We start from the raw sequence: 24,883 nt of genomic DNA on the forward strand, positions 1-24,883 counted from the left end.
TGATTGTCAGCGTTTCCTACCTTTTCCAGACAGATGCTTGGTTCGGGAATGGAGATTGGCCATAGGCTTCTTGGGTCAGGATGAAGCCTCAAGGACGTTTTGCTGAGAAGGTTGGGTGGGTGGAACCAACACTTAAGGAACAGAGAGAGTGAGAAATTGTGGAATTTAAGTCTCAGCTCAATCATTTGATCCTTGGAGAAGCCTTCCCTGAAGCTGATGTACCCTGGACTGATCAGTTATAGGAGGCAATAAACGTCATTTTATTAAGCCACTATGGGTTTAATTCTGTTATTTGGAACAGAAGGCATCTAATTCAGTGGTTCTCAAGAGGACACGGTGGAAATCTCTGGGGGTACTTTGGGATTGTCACAATGATCAGAGGGCACTCCAGACATTTAGTGGATAGGCCAAGAACCCAGACGTCTTAAAGTGCAGGACAAGGAAAATAGTTCCCTTCCACGTGACTTTTGAGAGACCCACAAGAAAGCTTTGTTATTTTCCGAGTCTAGCATCTAACTACTTATATCAAAGCACAAAGGGTTTGTTTAGTTTTGTTTGCATAGTTTTGTATATACCAATGCATCCAGAAATGCCATTCCTGTGTAAATTGAAGAGTGTGCTGTTGTTGCTTTTTTAACTGAAACAGCTGACAATTTTATTTTCACATTTCACAATACAAATGAAAATTACTTTTTTTTTTGGTCCCACTACTCCCCTGTAAAAACTATTCTCTCTTTGATAGGAAGGGCAAGCAAGTCTTCCTTGTCCTGCTGCGAGAAAACACTCAGAGTCACAGCACCATGATCTCCTGGTGAAGTAGAACAAGTAATATAAAAGGAATGTGAAGAGGTTCCTGTCTCTCCTTATCTGTCTGGTCGAGTCACCCCTGGCCGCATGGGCACCATCATGGGACGGGCAGGAGGTCTCATCACTGGGGGCCCAGGCATCCCTGGCATGTGGCCTCCCATAGGTGGCCTCATTCCGGGAGCAGGTCCCACTGGCATCAGCCCAGGAGGAGGAGGGCCCATCACGGGCATCATGGGAGGGCCCCCCACGTGGGGCGCTGGCCTCATACCAGGGCGAGGAGGACCCGGGAGACTGGGGGGAGGTGGGATCGTTGCCCCCGCAGGAGGAGGAGCGGAGAGTGGAGTAGGAGGTGCCTTTCCTTGTTGAAGTGCAGCGGTTGTTTTGCGATGAGGCTCTGAGCCTGCTCTTGCATCCATTTCTTTCACATTCTCTTTGCGTTTCCTACTCCTGCAGTGTGTCTTTCTCACAGATGGAGAGTCGTGGGTGAGGTACGTGTCGCGGTAGTCACAATAGAACTTAGGCATGTTGCTCTGCAGGCCGTTGCCCACTCCCACCCCAAGAGTGTGTTTTGATTTGTTCAAACCTCACCAAGATTTGTTCATCAGTTTGAAAAATCATGTCCCTGTTGACAATGTTACTCATCGCATCACTTTTACCAGCTCAAGTTCAGTGACCTGGTCTGCATTTATATATGCCACATTCAGTGATCCTCTCTAACTTCACGTGTCTGACCCCTTCCCAGTGTCATCTAGAAGGGTTAACATATTGAAATGAACATCGTGTTTTTATTCATTCAACAGTTTTCCAAGTACCACGTGCTAGCTCCTGGCCCGAAAATTACAACCGTAAATAGGAAAGACATAAATCCCCGCCATCACGGAGCTTACATTTGGGTGAGGGAGATACAATAAAAAAAGCAAACTACATTCTATTTTAGACAGTGATAAAGTGCTTTAAAAAAAAAAAATGGAATAAAGCCAGGAAGGAGGAATGATGTTCAGGAATAGGGATGGGGCTTGAAAAGTTGATTAGGATAGTCCGGGAAAAGTTGAGAAAATGCTTCAAGTTAAAGAGTCAGCCTGGTAGGCACCTGAAGAAGAGCGTTTCAGGCACAAAGAAAAGGCGATGCAAAGGCCCCGAGGAGGAAACATATCTCGGCTGTTTAAGAGAGTGAGGAGACCAGTGTGGCTTGAGAAGCGTGCTTAAGAGGTAGAGAAATAGAATACGAGTTCAGAGAGGAAACAGGAGACCCGATTCTGCAAGATCTTACAAACCCTTTGGCTTTTCTGTGGATGTGATGAAATTTGTGAATAGAAGAGTGAAAAAATCACTTCCCATTATTATTAATATTAAGAGTTTCGAAATTCTGTATGTAGGCAGATTGTGTTATTATGAATTACATTTCAGAATACTAAAAGGCTGTTACAAAATGTCTCTTGTTTTAAAAGGGCGCATTAGACTTGAGAATCACCTCTCGGTCAAGTATGCAAGGTCTGGGTAGATTCCACAAGTCCTCATCCTGCCGAGCACGCCCCCGGGCGGACCCTGATCTGCAAGCTGCAAGCCATGATGTGGAGACAAGCCTCCACGCCCTCCCCTTGCTTCTTCCTTCTTTTGTGATATCACACGTGTAAACGGTTTTCCGTCCCACCTTCATCCTGTGCTTGTTTCCAAAAACCGCTGGAGTTCTTACAGAAGACATGGACACAATACGGCCGATAAAATGGCCCCAGCACACGGAGGACCACACATGAAGAAGAGGGAGCGATGCCCCCACAAGTGGGGCTCGCAGGGAGGGTGCGTTCTGGGTGATGTCTGCCTGTGGTGAAGCCGTCCCTGAGTCCCGAAGCCGTCTCACGTCTGCGTTGCATTTCAGGGTGAAGAAACAGGGCATGTGTGTGTGCATGTGTGTCTACACAGGATGGCCAAAGAGAAGGAAGAAGAGTCCAAAATTATAGGAGATAGAGGTATCTGAAAATTTCCATGGAAAACGTTTTGCTTTCAGGATGGTGGGTTATGTGTGTCAACTGCTGGTTAGATCAGGCGACTTTCTCAAAGACGGACTCCTTGGAGCAGACAGACATTCGGACCGACACACGCATCCCGGCTCCTGCAATTCGCCATTTCACCTGCGTCCTTTCCTTGGGTCTTCGGGATGACCGGTTGCCAGTTGACTGACGTCTCCGTTTCATTACGTCAAGACGAAGAACTTCGGTTCTTTCTTTCTCTCACCCCTACTGATACATCTCAGGTAACTTCTCTGTCTCTCAACATCCACGTCTGTAAACTGGGGATCAGAACTGTACTAGACCCTTGAAGGATTAAATGACACAACGAGAGGAAATGTTACACATCGTAGGTGTCCCAAAATGCGAAGGTGTGGATACGCGCGTGCACACAGACTGCCACGGACCGACTGTTTGGGGGGTGAGCTCCGTTTAAGAAAAGACACAATGAGCTCAGCTCTCTGCGTTTGAACTCCACCATGTGAAAATAGAGAAAAACCAGCCATCTGCAAACCAGAGAGCAGATCCTCACCAGACGTGAGACCTCCTGGCACCTGATCTTGGACTTCCCGGCCTCCAGAGCTGGGAGAATAAATACGTGTTGTTTAAGCCTATCTACAGTATATATAACCGTCCGAAGCAGTTAAGACACACTCACCTGCGCGTCGGCTGGCTTTCTTGGTGGAGTGGCTGCCTTTGCGTCGGGTCATCATCTCCGGGTCTGAGGATGGTGCCCCGCATCGGGCTCCTTGCTCAGAGGGGACCCTGCTTCTCCCTTTGCCCCTTCCCCCACTTGTGCATGCACACTCTCTCTCAAATAAACAAACAAATAAAATCTTAAAAAAAAAAAAAAGACACACTCTCCTACAGGTACATACACACACATGGAGTGGAGATTGTAACCGTACCTAGGAGGATCAAATGAGTTAGCAATCATAAAACAACTAGAACGGGGCCTGGCATGCAGTAAGGTCTTATGTAAGTGCTCAATAAAAATGAACATGTAGAGAGTCAGGGCAAATGGAAGCTACTGAATCAGTGAAAGTTAGAAATATTTGGCAAGAAGTAGATTTGAATATTTCCAAGTATTGTACAAAACCGAAAGCAGGCTATTGAAAGGTGCTCAGAATGTTCCCAGCAGAGGCTACGTTTGGCAGCTGCTCAACAGGAAGGACATGACCTGTTTTCCACCACTCACCTCTGCAAGATAGCTGGGCTTCGGCTGGACCTGCTTCTGCAACGTCCATCTCCAGGTGCAGTAAGACAGGGTAGGCAGGGGCGCCTGGGTGGCTCAGTGGGTTAAGCCACTGCCTTCGGCTCTGGTCATGATCTCAGGGTCCTGGGATCGAGTCCCGCATCGGGCTCTCTGCTCAGCAGGGAGCCTGCTTCCTCTTCTCTCTCTGCCTGCTTCTCTGCCTCCTTGTGATCTATCTCTCTCTCTCTCTCTCTCTCTCTCGCGCGCGCACGCGTGCGCATGCTGTCAAATAAATAAATAAATAAATCTTAAGAAAAAAAAAAAAAAAGACAGGGGAGGCAGGCCTGGAGTCACCCAAAGAGTGCTGCCCTTCCGATCCCAAATGAACTTAGTCAATGGTAAAGAATGGCCTCTAATATGTGTGTGTGTGTATGTACATATATATATTCATTAACATAGAGTGTATCATTAGTTGCAGAGGTAGAGGTCAGTGACTCATCAGTCTTATAGAACACCCAGTGCTCATCACACCACGTGCCCTCCGTAGTGTCCATCGCCCAGTCACCCCGTCCCTCCGGCCCCCTCCCCTCCAGCAACCCTCACATTGTTTCCTATGATCAAGAGTCTCTTATTGTTTGTCTCCCTCCCTGATTTCGTCTTGTTTTATTTTTTCTTCTCTTCCCCGATGACCCTCTGTTCTGTTTCTTTTAAATTCCAAAGTATCAGTGAGATTATATGATAATTGTCTTTCTCTGATTGACCTATTTCGCTCAGCATAGTACCCTCTAATGCCAACCACATCATTGCAAACACCAAGATTTCAGAAAATAGAGAGTTTTAAAATAAATAGGCCTTCTCTAGTATTACCTTTATTAAGGGATAATATAAAAGTTTCGATTTTGTTAAACTGTTTTTTCTTTAGTAATATTTTCAAATAACTTGTTTTGCAATTTTTTTCTTTATAGATAAGGTAAACCAGGCAATCTCTTTCCCAAATATCTTAAATCTCAAACTTAAAAAGTTGATGAGTTGAATGTAAATAAAATAAATTTTAAAAAATTGATAGAGTTTCCCTAACATAAAATTCTAGGTTGTGGCAATCTCCACAAACCAATGACTTATTCATAAAAAACATCTTAGCTATCAATGTAGCAGAACATGTGGAACAAAGAAAGCATGAATCGATCTGTCTGTGCTTCTATGGAAAGTTATCCATGATACAGTAAATGAAAACGCTTCAGAAAATGTGTAAGTAATATGATCCCATCTCTATAAACACATGTGTCCGCACGCATGTCTCCATGTGCATTAAAAGAAATCCGGAATAGCAGACACCAAATCAGAAACAGTGGTTACTGGGAAGCCTGGGTGGCTCAGTCGGTTAAGCGGCTGCCTTCGGCTCAGGTCATGATCCCAGCGCCCTGGGATCGAGTCTCACATCGGGCTCCTTGCTTGGCAGGGAGCCTGCTTCTCCCTCTGCCTCTGCCTGCCTCTTTATCTGCCTGTGCTCGCTCTCTCTCCCTCTCTCTGACAAATTAAAAAAAAAAAAAAAAAAGAAACAGTGGTTACAGTCAGACGTGGGTTAGTGGAAACAGGTACTTCTACTTTTTACTTTATACACTTTCTGTATTGAATTCTTTAAAGTAAGTATGTATTATTGTATTAATTTTAAAAACATAGTTTTAAAATAAAAATGTACTTAAGCACCTGATAAACATATTCAAATATACACATTGATATGTGTGTTTTCATCCAGAGCAAGTACGTACTGAGCACATATTATGTGCTCTTGGGATACATCAGTGAGCAAAGTGGACGAAGACCCTGCCTGTCCCCAGGAGCTTATATTCTAAGCAAAATCAGAGCAGGACAAGGAGGATCTGGAGAACAGAGGGTAGTTTTTAATATTAAATAGGGTGGTGAGGGTAGAGCTTATTGATAATCTGACACGTGAGCAAAGCCTTGAAGGAGGTGAATAAATTAGTCATTAGGGTGTGTGAGAAAGGTATTTGGGACGGTCAGAATCTAATGTTAGGAGTGCGCCTTGCGTCTACACGGCAGAGCAAGCAGGCCGGGGCAGCTACAGCAGAGCGAGCAAGCTGGCGTAGGAGGAGACGGGCCAGGCAGGGAAGAGGAAGAGAGAAGGGGGGATTTGTGTGGATCTCACAGACCCTGGGGAGGACGTTAGCGTCTACTAGAGTAGAATGAGGGAGCTGGGGAGGCTGGTGTCTCGGACCAGGTGCTACCAGGAGCTAAGAAAGGGTTGGACCCGGGCTATATTTTCCAAGCAGATGTAATAAGATTTCCATATGTGTTGGATGTGGGGTACATGAAAAAACAGAAGTGTCAGGGTTGACTCCAGGGCCATTGTGTGAGCCGCTGACGGCTGGAGTTGCTGTCAGCTGAGAGGCAGAGCCTGGAGATGCGGGTTACGGGATGGACGTCGGAAATTCAGTCTGGACACGTCAGGTTAGAGATGTCTACAAGTTATCCAAGTGAGGACGTGAAGTGAACGGCTGGAAAGAGGTGTGAGTCCTCGACAGAAGTCTGGGAATCTTCAGCATACAGTTTCCAGAGCTACAGGATTGAGAGTCATCATAAAATGTCCCAACTGGGTGGCTTAAATCAAACAAACAAAAACAAACAAAAAGTTATCATTGACTCACAGTTTTGAAGGATTGGAATAAAAGAGATTATTATGGTTGTCCCAGAAAATAGCATATACCAAACAATAAAGTCTGTGCCCAGAAGGTGACATAAGAGATTGCCTATGGAGTAAATTCCAGTGGGTCAGAGATCAAAATGTTAAAAGTGAAACTCAAATAAATTCTAGAAGAAATGTAGGATTCCTTCCTTTAAAACCAGGAAGCAAGAAAAACTTTATTAATTATGATCCCCATAGCTGACGTAAAAATAACAGGAAAAATAAATTTGCACACTTTAAAAAAATAATTTCATGAAAAAGCACCACAACAAAGTCAAAGGAAAAATGGGAAACTGAGAAAAGCGATGTGTGACTTGTGTCACCAAGAATGATGTGACAAATAGGATGCAGAATCAGAATTCACTCCCACATGGCTCAGCTGAAGAGATTTTACTGAAAGGCATCCACACAGAGCCACGGCGAGGGACGTAAGCGCCCAGGGTCAGGCATCAGGATGTCCTCAGCTCCGCTAGAAGACAGACAAAGGGAAGAAATGATGTTCTCAGAGCCCGCGGCGAGCTGAAATCGGAGCAGGAAGGGTCTGAGAGAGGGTAGCGGGGAAGAGCAGTCACGGCTGAAGCCGGAAGGGAGAGGGCACAGCTCTCCCCAGCCGCTGTTCTGCAGGGGCTCCTGCTGTCCGGACTCCGCCAGAAGCTCACAGCAGAGTCAGGGTGACAGAACATGAATGGGTCAGCCTTCCAGGGACAAAGCAGGACAGTGAGATGGTGGGAAGGTGGAAACCGGTCATCATCAGCTCAGGCTAGAAGCTCTAATTTCCAAAAAGCTGTTAACCATTTGGAAGCAAGGGGAGCCTGCGTGGCTCAGTCCGTCGAATGCCCGACTCTCTCGATTTCATCTCAGGTTGTGATGTCAGGGTTGTGAGACGGAGCCCCGCGTTGGATTCCCTGCTGGGCATGGAGTCTGCTAGGGATTCTCTGTCCCCCTCTCTCTACCCCTCTCTGACTCTCTTTCTTTAAAAAAAAAAAAAAAAAGAACCTAAAATACCAAACACTTAAATAAAAAATGAATGTTGAATACAGTTCATAAAAAAGTGTAAAATGCTTATCAATATATGAAAAAATTAGGGCGCCTGGATGGCTCAGTGGGTTAAAGCCTCTGACTTCAGCTCAGGTCATGATCTCAGGGTCTTGGGATCGAGCCCCGCATTGGGCTCTCTGCTCAGTGGGGAGCCTGTTTCCCCCTCTCTCTCTGCCTGCCTCTCTGCCTACTTGTGATCTCTGTCTCTCTGTCAAATAAATAAATAGAATGTTTTAAAAATATATGAAAAAATATATATGAAAAAATACTGTTTCACTCCTAATACGTGAAATGTGAATTCAAACACGACAAAAACCAACTGCTGACAAGGCTGCGGAGCAACTGGTTCTCCTGCACTGCTGCTTGGAGCAAAAGCTGGTGCGGCTGCACTGCAGAACGATGAACCATTATCTCCTAACCCTAACCATGCACACGTATTATGACTCACAATTCCACTTCTAGCAGAAATGTGTGCATATGTTCCCAAGAGGTGCATGTAGTAGTGTTCGCCCAGCACTATCTATAACAGCCCCAGACTGGAAACTATCCAAGTGCCCTCAGTAACACAATGTATCAGTAAATCGTAACACACTTACACAATGAAATAGCGTGTGCACAGTGATGAGAATGAATGATTTACAATCCCACAGGATAGGAAAGCACAGGTTAATCTCACAAGCACAGTGAGAAGGATCTGTCCTATGATTCCATTTAGAGAAGGTACAAAAGAATCAAACTAATCCCTGCTATTGGGAGCCATGCTGGTGGGTGCAGCGAGGTGGGTAGTGACTAGAGGGATGCAGAGGTGGGGTGATGCTGGTGACTTCCTGCTTTCTGATCTGGGTGTCGGTTGTACAAATATGTTCCCTGTGGAAATTCAGTGAGTTGCGTATTTGTGGGCTATGTGCTTCCCATATGTATATTCTACTCCAATAAATAGTTTTTAGAAATGACACTCATGGGGCGTCTGGGTGGCTCAGTGGGTTAAAACCTCTGCCTTCGGCTCAGGTCATGATCCCAGGGTCCTGGGATCGAGCTCCGCATCAGGCTCTCTGCTCAAACAGGAACCTGCCTCCCTCTCTCTCTCTGCCTGCCTCTCTGCCCGCTTGTGATCTCTGCCGGTCAAACAAATAAATAAAATTTTTTTTAAAAGGCAAAATTATTTATAATTACAGAAGATTGAAAAGTACTAAGATCTCTGTCAATAAGGTACGTTCAATAATAGCACAGTCACACTGGACAGCGGCAGGTAACGACCACACTCGTCGTGAGGGGCATGCAGAAATGTACAGAACTAACCAACCACTATGTTGTAAAACTGAAATTAATATAACATTGTATGTCAGCTATATGTTAATTTTTAAAAAGTTTTAAAAAGTGTCCAAGAGCTAATAAAAGATGATTTCCAACAAGAAAGAGGGAGAGACGGGAGAAAACAGAGAAGGAAGCAAGCTTTCTGGAAAAGTCCTCATTGCATGATTTTGACTTCGAAACTAAGTATATGCTTTATAAAACTGAAGAGAATTAACTCAAAAGAAAAATATCAACCCATAAAAACTGAAGAAAAACAAATATCAACTATCAATATAAGTGGGGTTGGCATTGTGGGGTCTGGGTGACTCATTCAGTTAAGCGACCGACTCTTGGCTGCTGGGAAGATGGTGGAATAGAAGGACCCTGGGTTCACCGCTTGCCACGTGGCCATCTAGAGAGCACCCACATCGGCATAAATAACCCGGAAAGTGACCTGCAGACTGGCAGGACAGGCTCTCCACAGCCCGATGTAGACAAGAGGCTACCGTCAAGTGGACCCACCCCTTCTGATCGCTCTTGGCAGGGTCCCATTAAAGCAGTGCCACAAACCTGGCAGTGTTCCAGCAGGACAGTCAAGGGCCAGCACTGCTCCAGAGAGAGGAAGATAACCACACACCAGTCTGACTGGGACCCCAGCAGTGGGCCGAGGGCGGGCAGCTGGCCTGACTGCAGGTCCAGCCCACCAACAAAAGCTTCTCAGGGGACAGCACAGGGAAAGTGCCCTCAGTTTGGTGCTATCTCATCTCTGGCAAACAGCTGGTCTTAGTCAACTCAAGCCCAATGTTGCCTCAGATTGGCTCACTAACACCACAGGCACCAGACTTAGCCCACAACAGGCAGAGAACCATCGCAGGCTGTACTGAAGGCAAACACAGCTCCACCATGATGGAAGGACACCCCTGTAGCAACACACATAGGAGACAGAACTGAAGCATCATTCTCTGGTCAAAAGCAGACATTGTACTGTGGGGCAAGGCAGGATCTCTTCTTTATAAAGCCACTGCTTTCAAGTGTGGGAAACACAGCTGACATTTCTAGAAACACACACAGAGTAGACAAAATGAGGAGACAGAGGAATATGTCCCAAATGAAAGAGTGGAACGAAATCATAGCAAGAGACCTAAGCCAAATGAAAATAAGTAATATGTCTGATAACAAATTTTTTTATAACAAATTTAGAGTAATGCTCATAACGATACTCACTAGAATTGAGAAAGGAGTGCAGAACCTCCATGAGACCTCCACTAAGAGATAGGAGACGTAAGAGAGAGCCATGTAGAGATACTGAACTCACTAAATGAAAATAAAAATAGCAAACAAGAGGAAGTAGAAGAATGAATCAGGAACCTTGAGGACAGAGTAATGGAGAGTAATCAAGCAGATGAGAGGGTAAAAAATACACAAAATGAGAATAGACCCAGGGAACTCAGAGACACTCAGGCCTAAGAGTCACATGATCGGGATCCAGAAGGAGAAGAAAAAGGAAAAGGAACAGAAGATTTATTTGAAGGAATCATAGCTGAAAAATTCCTGAATCTGGGGAAAGAAAGAGAAATGCAGATCCAGGAGGCACAGAGAGCTCCCAACAAAAGCAACCCAAAGAGCTCTGCACCAAGACACAAAGTAAATAAGATGGCCAAAAGTAGTGATTTTTATTTTTTTTTTAAAGATTTTATTTATTTATTTGACAGACAGAGACCACAAGTAGTCAGAGAGGCAGAGAGAGAGAGGGGGAAGCAGGCAGGCTCCCTGCTGAGCAGAGAGCCCGATGCGGGACTCAATCCCAGGACCCTGAGGTCATGACCTGAGCCGAAGGCAGAGGCTTAACCCACTGAGCCACCCAGGCAGCCTGATAGAATTTTAAAAGCAGCAAGAGAAAGGAAAGCAGTTACATACAAAGGAAACCCCATAAGGCTATCAGTGGGTTTTTCAGCAGAAACTTTGCAGGCCAGAAGAGAGAAGCAAGATATATTCAAACTGCTAAAAAGAAAAAATCTACAGCCAAGAATACTCTATCCATTTAAGGCTTTCATCAGAATAGAAGATGAGAGAGAGTTTCCCAGAAAAACAAAAGTTAAAGGAATTTATGATCAGGAGGAAAAACAGCCATGTCCCCATCACACGTGATAAAATCAGCCTGTGAGTCCCATATTCGCCCCTGCCCAAGTCACCATGCACCACCTGCCACCTGCTCAATGCCAAGTCAACACACCTTCACCTCAGATTGCCAAGGACTCAAACTGACACTCTTCCCCTCAAATGCCAGCTCCTGTGCTCAAGTTTGTGCACAAAAGGGGGCATAGTTAATACAGCAGAATGACACAACCCAAACAGTGACACTAATTCTGTGGAATATACAATGGATAAAAGGAGTGTGCTAGGTTGAGAACATCTCCAACAAGCCAACATCGAAGAATAAAACATACAGCATGATTCTGGTTACTAAAAGAAACAAATGCAGGAAAAATAAAACAGGATGAAATCAGAGTGGGAGACAAACCATAAGAGACTCTTAATCCAACTGGGGGTAGCTGGAGTGGGGAAGGGTGGGGGATGGGATAACTGGTGATGGACACTGAGGAGGGCACGTGATGCAACGAGCGCCGGGTACTACGTAAGCCTGATGAGTCACTGAACTCTACCTCTGAAATTCATAATACACTATATGTTAGTTAATTGAATTTAAATTTTAAAAAAAGAACCCCCTCTCCCCCCAAAAAGAGCAACTGACTCTCAGTTTCTGCTCAGTTCATGGTCTCAGGGTCTGAGGCTGGGCTCTGCCTTGGACTCTGGGCTCAGCACGGAGTCTGCCTGGGATTCTCTCTTCCCCTCTCCCTTCACCTCCGCCTCTCGCCCCAGCGCAGAAGCACGTGCAACCTCTCTCTTATATAATACATACTATTACATATTATATACAATATATTATTATATATATAAAGCAGTATTTTATTAAAATGTATTTTATTAAAAAATAAATAAAATATTTTTAAAATAAAAAGTAAGTGGGGTTGGCAGTGTAAGAACGTCATTCATTTTCTAATGCTGCATAATAGGCTACCACGAATTCAGCAATTCAAAACAACACCCACTTATTATCTCACAGTTTAGGGAGAAGTCCAGGCTCAGAAGGCCGAAGGTAAGGTGTTGGCCAGGGTAGGCCCTCACCTGGGAGCCCTGGGGGAGAATCTGCTTCCAGGCAGGTACAGCCATTGGCAGAACTCAGTCCCTTCTGTCTGTGGGACGAAGGGCCCCACTTTCTCTCTGGCCGGCATCTGGGGGCCAGTCTTTGCTCCTAGCGACCCCCTGCGACCTCTGCTATCGGCCTTTAACACCTTAGAGTCAGCGCGGTGTGTCAAGTCCTCTCACGGGCTCAGACCCCCCGGCTTCCCGTTAGCCCCTTTCAGCCAGACGGAGCCCTTTGCTCTGCAGCGCTGCTGTGATTTGGTCAGGCCCCCTCCGCTAACAGCCCTGTTCGGCAGCCAGCTGTGTCCTGTAGCCTGGTCACAGGAGCGACATCCCATCATACTCCCAGGTTTGGGGATTAGGACCAGACATCTTTGTGAAGCTTGCTTCGAACTCTGTCACAACATAGTGAAAAAATCCCAAGTGAGTTTGAAATATAGTGTGTGTGTGTTTTTAAAGATTTAATTTATTTATTTGACAGAGAGAGAGAGATCACAAGTAGGCAGAGAAGCAGCAGAGAGAGAGAGGGAGAAGCAGGCTTCGCGCTGAGCAGAGAGCCCAGTGTGGGGCTTGATCCCAGGACCCTGAGATTGTGACCTGAGCCGAAGGCAGAGGCTTAACCCACTGAGCCACCCAGGCGCCCCTGAAATACAGTGTTTTAACTGTAGTTCTTCAGTGGGATATGTTCTAAAGAGAAAAAGAACCTGGGAAAATCTTCATTTCATCCAGTCACTTTATGTTCTCTATTGTTTGAAACAATTACAGATACTATGTAGGAAAAAGCAAATAAATAATTGTGTTTAGCTGTGGGACTTGAGTTTTTCATGATGAAAAAGGAGATCAAGTATATTGAGGAGGGTAAGCAAAATCCTTGCAAAAAGTAATTTGCACTGGAAACGTTAGTATGATTGCATGATTTTTTTCCTCTTACAAAGTCTGCATTTTCCTAACTCTATCAACTCTAAAAGCCAAAGAGGGGTGTGTGGATGGCTCAGCTGTTCTAGGTGTCGCCTTTGGTTCAAGTCATGATCCCAGAGTCCTGGGATCGAGCCCCGCATCGGGCTCCCTGCTCTGCAGGAAGCCTGCTTCTCCCTCTCCCACTCCCCTTGCTTGTGTTCCCTCTCTCGCTGTCTCTCTCTGTCAAATAAATTTTAGAAAATCTAAAAAAAAAAAAAAAAGCCAGAGAAAACGACAACCCAGAAGCAATGAGCCCCTTAGCAACCAGATGTGGGCTCAAAATACGATTTCTCTTCTTGCAGAAATGGTTTCTTACTGTGCTAGACTTGAAACCGTATAAAATGGGTCTAGAACATCTTCTTGTATCAGCAAAGAAGAGAGATTTCAAAGATGAATGAAGTCATTTCAAAAAGACACAAGAGCCAAAGGAAAGGGACAATTTGAGCAACAAAAAGAATAACTGCCGTGGGCGGGAACAAAGCCAATAAACAAAAACCTTTGCTTTTGTAGTTAAATTCAGTGGTCACTGCTGGTGACTGCTAAGCAACCAACTAATTTCTCTGAAAAAAATTAATAAATAAAAGGAAGGAATCAAACATTTGTTCCATCTTTTCTATAAGAAATGCATGTCAGTGTAACCTAAAAGTAGGTGAAAAAAATGTTCTTTTAGAAAAATTCCAGCAAGCGAATGCAGAAGAAGGAACAGAATTTTAAAATCACCACTTTGCAACCGTTGATGAGAGCATGGTTGTAGGCGACAATCATCAAAGGGTGCTAAAATCATTAGGCGAATGGTTGCTGCACAATGTTTTAATATCACATAAAATGGGATGCATACAGAGCCATTTAGGAAGTATTTTTGCATAAGTCTTATGATGCGGGTAGATGCTAAGCAGGAAAAACAAGAAAATTGCTGCTAAGCTTCAAGCAGTAATTACTGATCGAGCTGACTACCCGCTGAGATAAAGATCCCGTGGAACAAGAGACAAAGCCAGGATCGCTCCTAACACTTACCTTCCTACCTTGTGATTATACCGGCCAACAGTCTTTTCGCTGCTTCTTGTCAGTTTGCTGTCAGGCTGATTCCAGGGAGCCTCTTAGTGATTGGCCTGGGCCAGCGATGAAATGCAGCCCAGAGTACGGGGAAGGGAGGTATCCTGTGAGACTGAAGCCCGAGTCCTTGGAAACCAGGACACTGCAAGGTATAGAAAATCAGTACTTTTCAACGAAATTCTGAACCAGCCAAGAAGGCAAAGACAGATATTTTCTTCTAAACACTTTAATTTGTTCGGTTTTACGAGCAAGACCTTTCAGTGTTGCAAACATTTTAAATGCACACCTTCCTGTCCTTATTCCCACTGTTACTTTACGTGTCTCTGTCCCCCTCCGAAGGAGGGCTTGCGGTGTAAGCAGCAGTCCACAGTTTGGGACTCCAGAGAGCTGGGTTCCGATCCTGACTCCGCCTCAGCCTTGCTGACAGTCCTGAGGCCACGGTGGAAAGGTGAGGAACAGTCAGAACCGACACGAGCAAGAGGAGAGGTTGGTGCTAAGACTCCCAAAGCTGACAGCCGCTGAGACCTCAGGGTGGACTGCAGAAACGCCCACAAGTCTGCGCAGGAGGACCAGGAGCTCCTTCCTCCTGGCCAGTGGAGGGGAAGTCCGAGATCAGGATGGTTGGAGGAAAAGCCGGGAGAGGCGGGAGCTGGGAGAATCTCCCAGGGTCAGGCCATGAGAGATGATTAAGAACTACAGGACGAAAGGCAGTAGAGTTCCTTCCTGCTCACTCTCATATCCCGGCCAGCTTGGTTTTTGGTTGCTCTGTGTCCCCTCAGAGGGGAAGAAAAGGAACCGAGGCCAGAGCCAGGTAGCTGCGTCCATCGTCCGTCAAGAGAGCAAAGAGCAGGGTTTGGTCATCTTCAACTCTAAACTGTGTTTGCTGTCTGGAGAAGCTTTTAAAAATTTCTTTTACTTTCCCTTGGTTCATTTGGGGATATTCTTTGGAAAATACCCATGAGACCTTTTTTTATTAAGAAAGTTGGAAAAAAGACGTTTTCTCTCCCACAGGCCAGGGGAGCAGAGGGCCCCTAGTGGCCCACGTTGGAGCTGCAGCAGCCCCCGCAGACCTGGTGTGAAGGAGAGGTTGAGGGGCAGTTCCGGACGGAGCCTGGGAGGAAGGGAAGGAGGCAAGAGAAGAGAAGAGTGAAGAAATGCCAACACAGGATCGTAAAACATACGGTACATTCAATAGTTACTTTTAGCAAATACTTATAATAATTTTATCAATACAATCTCATAATTTGTGTCTGTACAGAAAAATTAACACATTAAAATATTTTTGAGGGGCGCCTGGGTGGCTCAGAGGGTTAAAGCCTCTGCCTTTGGCTCGGGTCATGATTCCAGGGTCCTGGGATCGAGCCCTGCATCGGGCTCTCTGCTCAGCGGGGAGTCTGCTTCCTGCTCTCTCTCTGCCTGCCTCTCTGCCTGCTTGCGATCTCTGCCTGTCAAATAAATAAATAAAATCCTTAAAAAAAGAAAATAAAATATTTTTGATAAAAAGGTTAGAATCCTTATAGAAAAATAATATTGCTGAAAGAATTGCTCATCCCAAATGGTGGTGTTCTACCGTGTAACTGGGTGAACAACAAAAATGTATTAAAAGATAAAGCTTACCAGTGGGGTGGACATAAATGAGACATAAATTTAAGGTTGAATTGTAAATAGTTTCTTTTTTCAGTCCTCTGTCAGGGTGTCTTTGTCACTTATAATTTTATCTGGTGATAATATTAAAGTTTTAATCGAAGGCCCTTTGTAAAAGGGAGTCCTCCTCAGATGGCTTTCCAGATCACCGCCCCTCATTCCTCCCTCATACTAAATTCTGCAGAGGCAAACACGAGACTCCCAAATTTTAGTACCTATTAAGGTTACATGGAGAGCTTTGAAAAAAATTCAGAAGCCCGAGCCCCTTCCAATGCCTACTAAACTCCCAACATTTCAGGGGGTGATATCAGCCTAACACTTGGAACTGTGGCCCTACACTCGTCCACACTGCTTGTGAAGGGGATATTTGCCAGCCACTGAATATCAATCTGGTAATACCTATTAAATTCTAATAAATATATGCCCTTTGACCCAGAAATCCTACTCCTGGGGACCCATCCCATAGAAATAAAAGCACCAGTACAGAAGAATGTATGTATGCAAGAAAGTTTATTGCAACATTATCTTTTGTGGCAAAAAAATATATAAGCAAAGTAAACACCCATTCGTGGAGGAAAGTCTGCATAAACTAGAGTAGCCATACTATGGGTTATATTACTAACTAGTAAAGAGCTAAAGTGACATCCACTGATCTGGAGGGATTTTCACTATTGTTAACGAATATAGCAATAAGTGAGTGTATATGGGCATAGATGTGTATGAAGCCATAATTGTCAGAAGTATGCGAAATAGACAATGACCAATTTCTCCTTACCACAGGGAGAAATGTATGGGAAATGCCAACCAGTGTGCAATTGTTCCTTTTGGGAGGAAGGGATGGGCGCAGGGAGAGGGCGAGAGGCTGTAGCAGAAAAAAGTAATAAGATCATAGAAATATGGAGCTCATACGGACACGGGGTCTCAGTCGTTAAACGTCTGCACTCAGCTCAGGTCATGATCCTAGGGCCCTGGCATTGAGCCCCGCCTCAGGCTCCCTGCTCTGCCGGAAGCCTGTTTCTCCCTCTTCCGCTCCCCGTTTGTGTTCCCCCTCTGGCTGTGTCTCTCTCTGCCAAATAAATAAAATCTTTTTTTAAAAAAAGAAGATTACAGAAATACATGTGTATGTGTAAGAAATGAAAATATGTAATTTACATATGCTATATTGAATATATAAAATATATGAAAACAATAAAACTGTAGTGGTAGAGTGGCAGTTGAGAATATATACTATGAAATTTTGTGTTATTACGGTAAATCCATAAAAATTAAGTATGCAAATCCAAAGTTCTAGAAGGTGACAAAAACAAATGAAAGCTGATGTGAGTTTTTATGAAACCAAGGGTAAGTTTCTTCTTAAACTTGTTACTTAATACGGACTATGTAATTACGTAGGTTTTTGGGGTTTTATTTTAAGAGGAAGAAAACAGAAACTCCTGCTCCGACAGGAGAGGAAAGGATCGCTCCCCTTACACGGTGCAGAGAAGAGACCTTACTTAGCCTTTGCAGCCAGACATGCTTGACCTTGACTTTCCATCTGTCACTCAGGAGTCCTGTGATCTCAAGTAAGACACTTGACTTCTCTCAGCTCTGGTTTCTTTAACTATAAAGTGGGGATAATAATTGTACCTACCTCAAGGGTAAAAAGGCTTCATATAGTCCCCGCCACAGAGCAAACTTAAAAAAAAAAAAGTACCTTTGTGGTAGATTAATTTATTGCGATATTAATTGGAATTTCGTTTTTGTTTTTACTGCTGTGGAATCTCCAAGAGAAAAAGCCATCTGTGCTGCGCTCTCCGTATTCGGCTCCCTGGCTCCAAAAGGGCTTCTTGTTGCAGGGAGATTTGCATGGTTTGGTGGGACAGGACATGGGGGGGGGGGGGACAGCCGAAAACCCAGACGCTGAGACTTCTGCAGTAAGGAGAATCAGGGGCGCTCGAGTGGTGGAGACCCCCCGCCCCGCATACACCCCCAAGCCTGGGAGAGGGCGGGGTCCCCCGCGAGGGGCTCTCCGGAGGCTGGCCCGGGCCGCATGCCTGCGCCTGGGGAAGCCTGCAGGCCGGGGCTGCGGCGTCTCTGGGGCAGGCATGTGGGCCGAGACCAACGGGCCTCCTCGGTCCTTTTCCCTGCGTGAGATCTGGAACCCCGAGGTCCTCGCATTACCCTAACGACGGCGGTGCCCTGCAGGGGCCCCGGAGTCCCTATTCGACTTGGCCGGAGACCTGAGCTGAATTTAAAGGAGATACTGGGCCGCGTCTAGTGTTCTTGCGAATATCTTCCCTATTTCCCTTCTTTCTCTTCCTTGCGATACTCCTGGGCGGGAGTGCAGAGGTCGGTGAGCGCTTGAGCGACCAGCCTCATCCGTAGGGTGGGCAGAGTGGAGGCATGTGGGGCTCCGGGGCGTGCGTCCGCGACCCGGTCCCGGTCCCGGTCCCGGTCCGACCCGGTCCGTAACCGTCTGCTCCTGCCCCTTGGTCAGCCCCTGCGCACTCAGCTCTCGGGCTCTGCGCGCGACGTTTCAGCCGTCGGAGTCGTCTCCGCTTCTGCTGCGGAGTCCTACTGCGTCACGCCGTCCTGCCGCAAGCGCCGGCCCGCGGGCAGACCCCGTCCCACCTCCGGACTCCGCGGGCACTTACCGGTCCGCTCCGCGCTGCCCCCGCGCCTCGGACGCTTCCAGAGCGCGCTCTGAGCCGCGGCTGGAAGGCCCGCCCCGCCCACAGGCACGTGCTTGTGGACCCCGGATGCGGGGGCGGGGCAGGCCGGGTGGAGATGTCCAATCGGTGCGGCGCGCGTATATCCACTAGGGTGAATTGAGATCCGATTGGCCGCCTGTGTAGGGGCGGGGCTCAACCAACGGTATAAAGGTCGCTGCGCGAGGCTCACAGGAGAGCTGTGGCCGGAGCAGAAGGAAGAGTAGAAGGCTGAGTGGAGGAGCTGTAACAGCTCTTGTAAGAGCTAGAACCGCCGCCAGCGGTCCCGCCTCCGGCAGTCGCTGCGCCCGCAGTCTCCAGCGGCCCTGAGCCGCTGCCTGCAGCCTCCAGCCGCCTGCAGCTTCCAGCGGCCCCGCCTTCAGCAGCCCGGAGCTGCATTCTCCAGCAGTTGCGCTGATGGCGGTCCTGAGACACCAGCCGTCCAGTGGTCAGCGGTGCCGACGCCTGCAGCCCCAGAACGCCAGCGGTCCCGAGACACCAGGGGTCCAGCAGCCCAGCGGTCAGCGGTCCCGAGACACCAGTGGTCCAGCGGCCCAGCGGTTAGTAGTCATGCCTGCAGCCCCTGGATGCCAGCGGTCCCAAGACGCCAGCGGCCCTGAGATGCCAACGGCCCCTAGCCGCCAGCAGCCTCGCCACAAAGTGCCTCGCCACCCCAAGCCACGAGCAGCCTTGTCCACAGCGGTGGCTTTCTCTGGGGGGCAGCCTTGTCAGAGTGGCATTGTGGGGAGCAGAGTCCGTGTCATCCAGGTTGTCCTCCTTGTCATTCGTCGCTGTCATCGTTGCCTCTTTGACGTCAGGAGCAGCCTCGTCTGGGAAGCGGTCTTGTCCAGAATGGCCTCTTCTTGGGAGCAGCCTTGTCTGGGGAGCAACCTCATCGAGCAGCAGCCTCGTCTTGGAAGTGGCCTCTTCTTGGGAGCAGCTCCAATCATGGAGTGGCCTCATCTGCAGAGCAGCCTCATCTAGAGCAGCCTCGTCCGGAGTGGCCTTCTTGGGAGTGACCTTGTCGGGATCATCGTTGTCACCTTTTTGTAAGAGATAGTCCTGACCGGTCCGTTTGATTCTTCATGCTTGGCGTGAAATAAAGTTTTGCTTGACCTTTGCTTTGTATCCGTCTCGTTCCTTTGATCACGGACCCTAACAGTGGGCACCCGGAGCTCAAGATGACAGAGTTCACACAGGCAGACTGTGCCCATGTCTGTCTTTCTGCCCCCAGAGTGGTCAAGGTTTCATTTGCCACAAAGAAAGTGTGCCCATGAGCTCTGTCCACTTCCCATGCTCCATAGCCTGGGACTGAGGCCGGCTGGGCCGCGCTCTCCCCAGTGGCTTTGCAGTTCTTGCAGGAAACCCTGTGAGCCGTCTCAGAACAGTAGGATCTCCTGCAGGACGAGAGTGCTTCTGGCTCCTTGATGTTGGGGACTAGGAGCCTCCAGAAACCTCTTGGCAGCATGTGCTGTTGTCCCGTTGTCCCAGAACCATTGTTGGGCATCACCATCTGGCCCTGGAGGGTGGCCATGATGCCTTCCCTTGGTCTCATGGGACCAGCCGGCTCCTGAGCTGGTGGTGTGAGGAAGAGAGCCCATGTCTCGTTCCATGGAGCTGTGTCCATTTCCCTCATCCACCGTTGGCTTCCCGAGGTCAGAAGTGACGTCTTTTACATCAGTATTGTCTGCAACGGTGCCTGGAAAACTGAAGATACAAGATGGACGCTCTCCTGACCGAGTGTGCCTTTAGTCGAGCAATTCCCCGTCCCCTTTCTTACGCACCGCCTCCCCCCCCATTACGCTGCGGTGGCTCCTTCCCGGCTTTGGGACCAGGTCACCAGCCTCCTGTCCAGACGCAGCACAAACCAGGCTCGCACGCACTGGAAGACACGGAACAACACACCGTCAGGAAGGCGGCTGGCTGCAGCCCGGCTGCGGCCGCAGCGCGCACCTGACCGAGCACACATGGGGGTCTCTGGGCGAAGTGTCTCTGCAGCGCCCACGGTCCGCTCTGCCACCTGAGCGGCTTGACCGTGACTCATGCGTTTCTAGCCAGAACCAAGAGCTATGATCACTGGGGCTTCCAGAGTTCCGTGTTGGGGTCAGTAACAACCCCCGCATCTTAACGCGTTTGCCTCAGCACCAGGGTGGGGTGTGGACGCTGTGATCACTGCGGTGCCTGGCGTCTGCCCGGCTGTTCCCGGTCTGTGAGGGGCCGCGGTTGGGGGAGCTCAGGGACGTCGTTCCACCACCCACATCCTTGTCGCCGTTACTGTCGAGTCCGGGCTGAAAACACTCCTGTCCTGCGGGGACAGCAAGGGGGTGGCAGATTCGAGACGCCGGCGGGTCCAGTCCTCACGTCCTGCTCTGCATGACTTCCCTCGGGTCTCCGGCCGCGTTCCCGGACGCCCGTCTCACCCGCTCTCAGAGATCTTCGCACCGTTTCAGGAGGAGAGAGGTTTTCACATCCGTCCCTTCTGGGCAGACCTAGTTGACAGCCAGACTTGGGTCGCCTCCCTTGGGTTCAGCCGCGCCGTCGTCTACTTGGAGAGCCGGTGCTCTGACTCCTGGGGGTCCCGCGAGATGCGCTTCACGGGAGAAAAAAAGGAAAAAGAGAGAATTGCTGGGGGGTGGTAATAAGAGACGGAGAAACAATGTGCTGTTGAAAGCGAGTGGATTCGTTAATTGTGCCTTTACTGGGAAATATTTGTTAAACCGAATTATGGTTATGAAGAAGTTAATTCGCTCCAGCGCTGTCAGGAAAAGACAGTTGTTTTCTCTCGCGGTCATAGTAAAGCCGGCATAATCTGGGACCCGCTATTTGCTCTGACGGTCTTTCCCCTGACGCCTTTCTCTACAGCCTCAGAGCATGTGCAGCGGCGACTTTCATTTCTTCTTTACTGATGAGTCACGATTATTTCCAAGTCACGGTACAAACGAGAGTGAGCAACGTCTCTCTTTTAAGAATGAATGGGGACGCGATCAGCTCTGCGCTTCTCTCTGCTCCGGTGGGGCCCGTGGGGCTCCGCGGCCCTTCTCCCTACCCGCTGGCTCCAGCGCTCCCCTTCTCTTCCTCGCCCGCTCCTCCCCTCCTCTGTGAGCGCCTCCAGGTCGGAATTCTTTCCTTCCCTCCTACTCCTGCCCTGCACCGAACCTGGTCTCCCTTTTACATTTTACAGGAGAACTCGAGCATGAAGGGCTGTGGATAAGTGGCCTCAAGGAGATGTTGAAAATAGGTTCTTGTTTCCACTGAGCTCTCTGATTGCAAGGAACAGACACTTTCTCAAGAGTTTTCAAGTCCTGAGGAACTTGATCTGATGACGCACACAACAAGGAACGAGTGCTCCCAGCTCAGGGGCCAAGTCTGCCTTTGTTTCTCCGTGACTGAGACTCCACCTTGAGTGGTGGGTCCCTTTTTCCTCCCTATGTGTCGCATTCTTTGTCACGTCACCTTCCTGTGGATGGGGTCCTGCCTTCCTCTCTTACTGCTGTGGAGCCTTTGTCCTGCTCTTGGTCCTCAGATCTGTGACTGGATCTCCAGCCTGGACTGCCCTCCCAGAGGAGCAGGAGTTTCTCTCCCTGTCTACTGCTGGATTTCTCCAGGGTGGGGCGGGGAATCCCTGTCTCCACGGGCTTCTTCCCACCAGCTGCCTCTGGAATCCATCCCAATCCCTGCCTGGACTGTGGGAGTCCAGCCAGGAAGCCTCGCTTTCCTATCAATGCCCAAACCCAGATCATCTGTCCATTCCCTTGCATGGTCTATTGAATGACGACTGTGTCACTCACAATCCCAAACGCGCTCTGAGTACAGAAACGTGAGTAAGACGAAGGCCTCTGCCCTTGAAGAGCTCAAAACTGAGGGGTTGTAATCACGGTTTCAACTCCACGGGTGAACCAACAAGGCACTGGAAGTTACTTTGAATGGGGAGCAAGAGGACTAGGAGGGTCATAAATGCATCTGAGGACGCGGGAAGGAGGAATTGTGCCTGAGAGTGACATAGGTTACGTAGGGACAGCCTGGTAGAGCAGTGGTTTGCTTTGGTGTGGCTCACTGGGAGAGGAACCCCATGGTTAAGAGGCAATTATTTTATCGCTCATTCTTCCTGTTGAGGCTCACGGGAAATGGAACAGAGCAGCAGGAACATTTCCAGCGCTGGGTGGTTTCCTCTGTGTTTACGTAGACCCAGGCCTCCCATACGTGTGTCCCGTGCACGCCTCACCAGGGGGTCTGAAAGGTGAGCTGAATGCTAGGCTGAGTCTCCCTGACACTTAGAAGCTTCCTGGGGCCCGGTCCTCCTGTCGGAGTCTGGCCTCGGGAAAGTGAACCCAAATGTAAAGGACTTCCAAATTAATGCTGTTTTATTAGAAATGTGGTTTCATTATTGAGATCTTAGAATAATTGTCAGAAATCTCTCCTTTGAAATGTTATAAAATCATCTACCCTAATGAGATTAAACTTTTATTAACTGCTAACCTGTAGCATGATCAACAAAACAAAATCCCTAATGGTTTTTTAATAAGAATGAGGTATATTGGGGCGCCTGGGTGGCTCAGCTGTTAAGTCTGCCTTCAGCTCATGTCATGATCTCAGGGTCCTGGGATCCAGCCCTGCGGGAAGCCTGCCTCTCCCTCTCCCTCTCCCCCTGCTTGTATTTCCTCTCTCACAGTCTCTCTGTCAAATAAATAAAATCTTTTAAAAAAAGAAAAGAATGAGGTTGTTGATATGCTCTAGCCTCCTCCCAAACTCCCTGTAGTTTCCCTAAGAACCACACCATTCCTTCTTCCTTCTTCATGAGGGGTTCTAGCTGTTTCTGTCGGTCTGCTTCCACACGACAATCCTGCAGCCGTTCCGGTCTGGTCAGTGGCCGCCTTCTCCGTATTTTCATGTCGCTTCACATGTGTGTCTATTGCCATTGGGGACACTTATGTGTCTGTCCTCTAGGTGTAGAACTAAGTTCGTAAGGATGTGTACCCTGTCTTACTCATTTTTGTTCCTCAGGACCTAGAAAGGGCCTGTTCACAGCTCTCATAAGTGCTCACGAATCCGTGAAGAAGTCCAGGCACTGGCCTAAACTTAAAAAAAAAAAAAATTTTTTTAAAGATTTTATTTATTTATTTATTTGACACAGAGAGAGACAGAGACAGAGATCACAAGGAGGCAGAGAGGCAAGCAGAGAGAGAGAGGGAGAAGCTTAGCAGGAAGCTTAGCTATCTGCTTAGCAGGGACTCCGACATGGGGCTTGATCCCAGGACCCTGAGATCATGACCGGAGCTGAGGGCAGAGGCTTAACCCACTGAGCCACCCAGGTGCCCCCAAAAGTATTTTTAAATGCCTTGCCAAAAGACATTGAAGAGCTCTGTTAAGATATAAATTTATAATTAAAGAGGAGGGACATGCAGATCACTAGTACTACATCACTAGTGCACTTGTTAAAATTAGTTTATGAGAGAACTTTGCTCGTTACCTAATATGTACTGAGATAATGGGACATGGAGAAAACGAGTTTTAACTGACAAAGGTAGGAAACAAAGAAGCAAGGTTTGCCAATTGGAGCCCGGGACCGCAGACTTCTGTGAGGTTGCACAACGACCCGATCTGCGTCAGGAGGACAGGGAGGGCGGGAATGGACTCTGGGCTCCCAGGGGCTGATATTAACAGAAGAAAGGGGAGGACGGAGGTTATGATGAAACCAGGGACGAAGCTTGCTTAATACGTTCCTGAAAATCACATGAGCTTTCTTGATCCATTTGTTCAACAAATACCCATCGAAGATTGAGCAAATGCCAGAACTGTGCTAGGAATTGGGGAATATCAACCCATAACCTCTCATACACAGGTTCTGGGTCCCCCAGACCCAGGGGGACGGGTCTGTGAGTCATCGGTCTTACACACGTCACAGCGCTCACCACAGCACACACCCGCCCCAGTGTCCATCACCCAGCCACCTTTTTCATAGCCCCCTCCCGCAGCAACCCTCAGTTTCTTTCCTGAGATTAAATCTCTCTGGTTTGTCTCCCTTCCGGTCCCATCTTGTTTCACTTTTTCCTTCCTTACCCCATGATCCCCTGCCCTGGGATCAAATTCCTCTCAACTTCCTCATATCAGGGAGATCATCTGATAATTGTCTTTCTCTGATTATTTCGCTCAGCATAATACCCTCTAGTTCCATCCACGTCACAGCAAATGGCAAGATTTCTTTTGTTTTGATGGCTGCATAGTATTCCATTGTGTATGTATTCCACATCTTCTTTATCCATTCATCTGTGGATGGACACCTAGGCTCTTTCCATAG

At 47.9% G+C, this 24,883-nt stretch overlaps 1 long non-coding RNA gene and 1 pseudogene across 2 annotated transcripts in view; both read right to left on the bottom strand.

Annotated features, from left to right (window-relative positions):
• Positions 1-622: 622 nt before the first annotated feature.
• LOC309849515 (U1 small nuclear ribonucleoprotein C pseudogene) lies at positions 623-1,358 on the bottom strand (annotated as a pseudogene). The gene has a single exon. The product of its transcript is annotated as a U1 small nuclear ribonucleoprotein C pseudogene (transcript).
• A 3,493-nt stretch (positions 1,359-4,851) lies between these two features.
• LOC309849838 overlaps positions 4,852-24,883 on the bottom strand; it is a 98,451-nt gene continuing 78,419 nt past the window's right edge. The window contains exons 2-5 of the long non-coding RNA XR_014303931.1: positions 17,595-18,903; positions 14,227-15,368; positions 7,083-7,181; positions 4,852-6,627 (exon numbers count right to left, since the gene is read on the bottom strand). This is a non-coding gene — a long non-coding RNA (uncharacterized lncRNA). The remainder of the gene's footprint in view (positions 6,628-7,082; positions 7,182-14,226; positions 15,369-17,594; positions 18,904-24,883) is intronic.

Source organism: Mustela nivalis (assembly GCF_964662115.1).
Source record: "Mustela nivalis genome assembly, chromosome: 16".
Taxonomy (NCBI): domain Eukaryota; kingdom Metazoa; phylum Chordata; class Mammalia; order Carnivora; family Mustelidae; genus Mustela; species Mustela nivalis.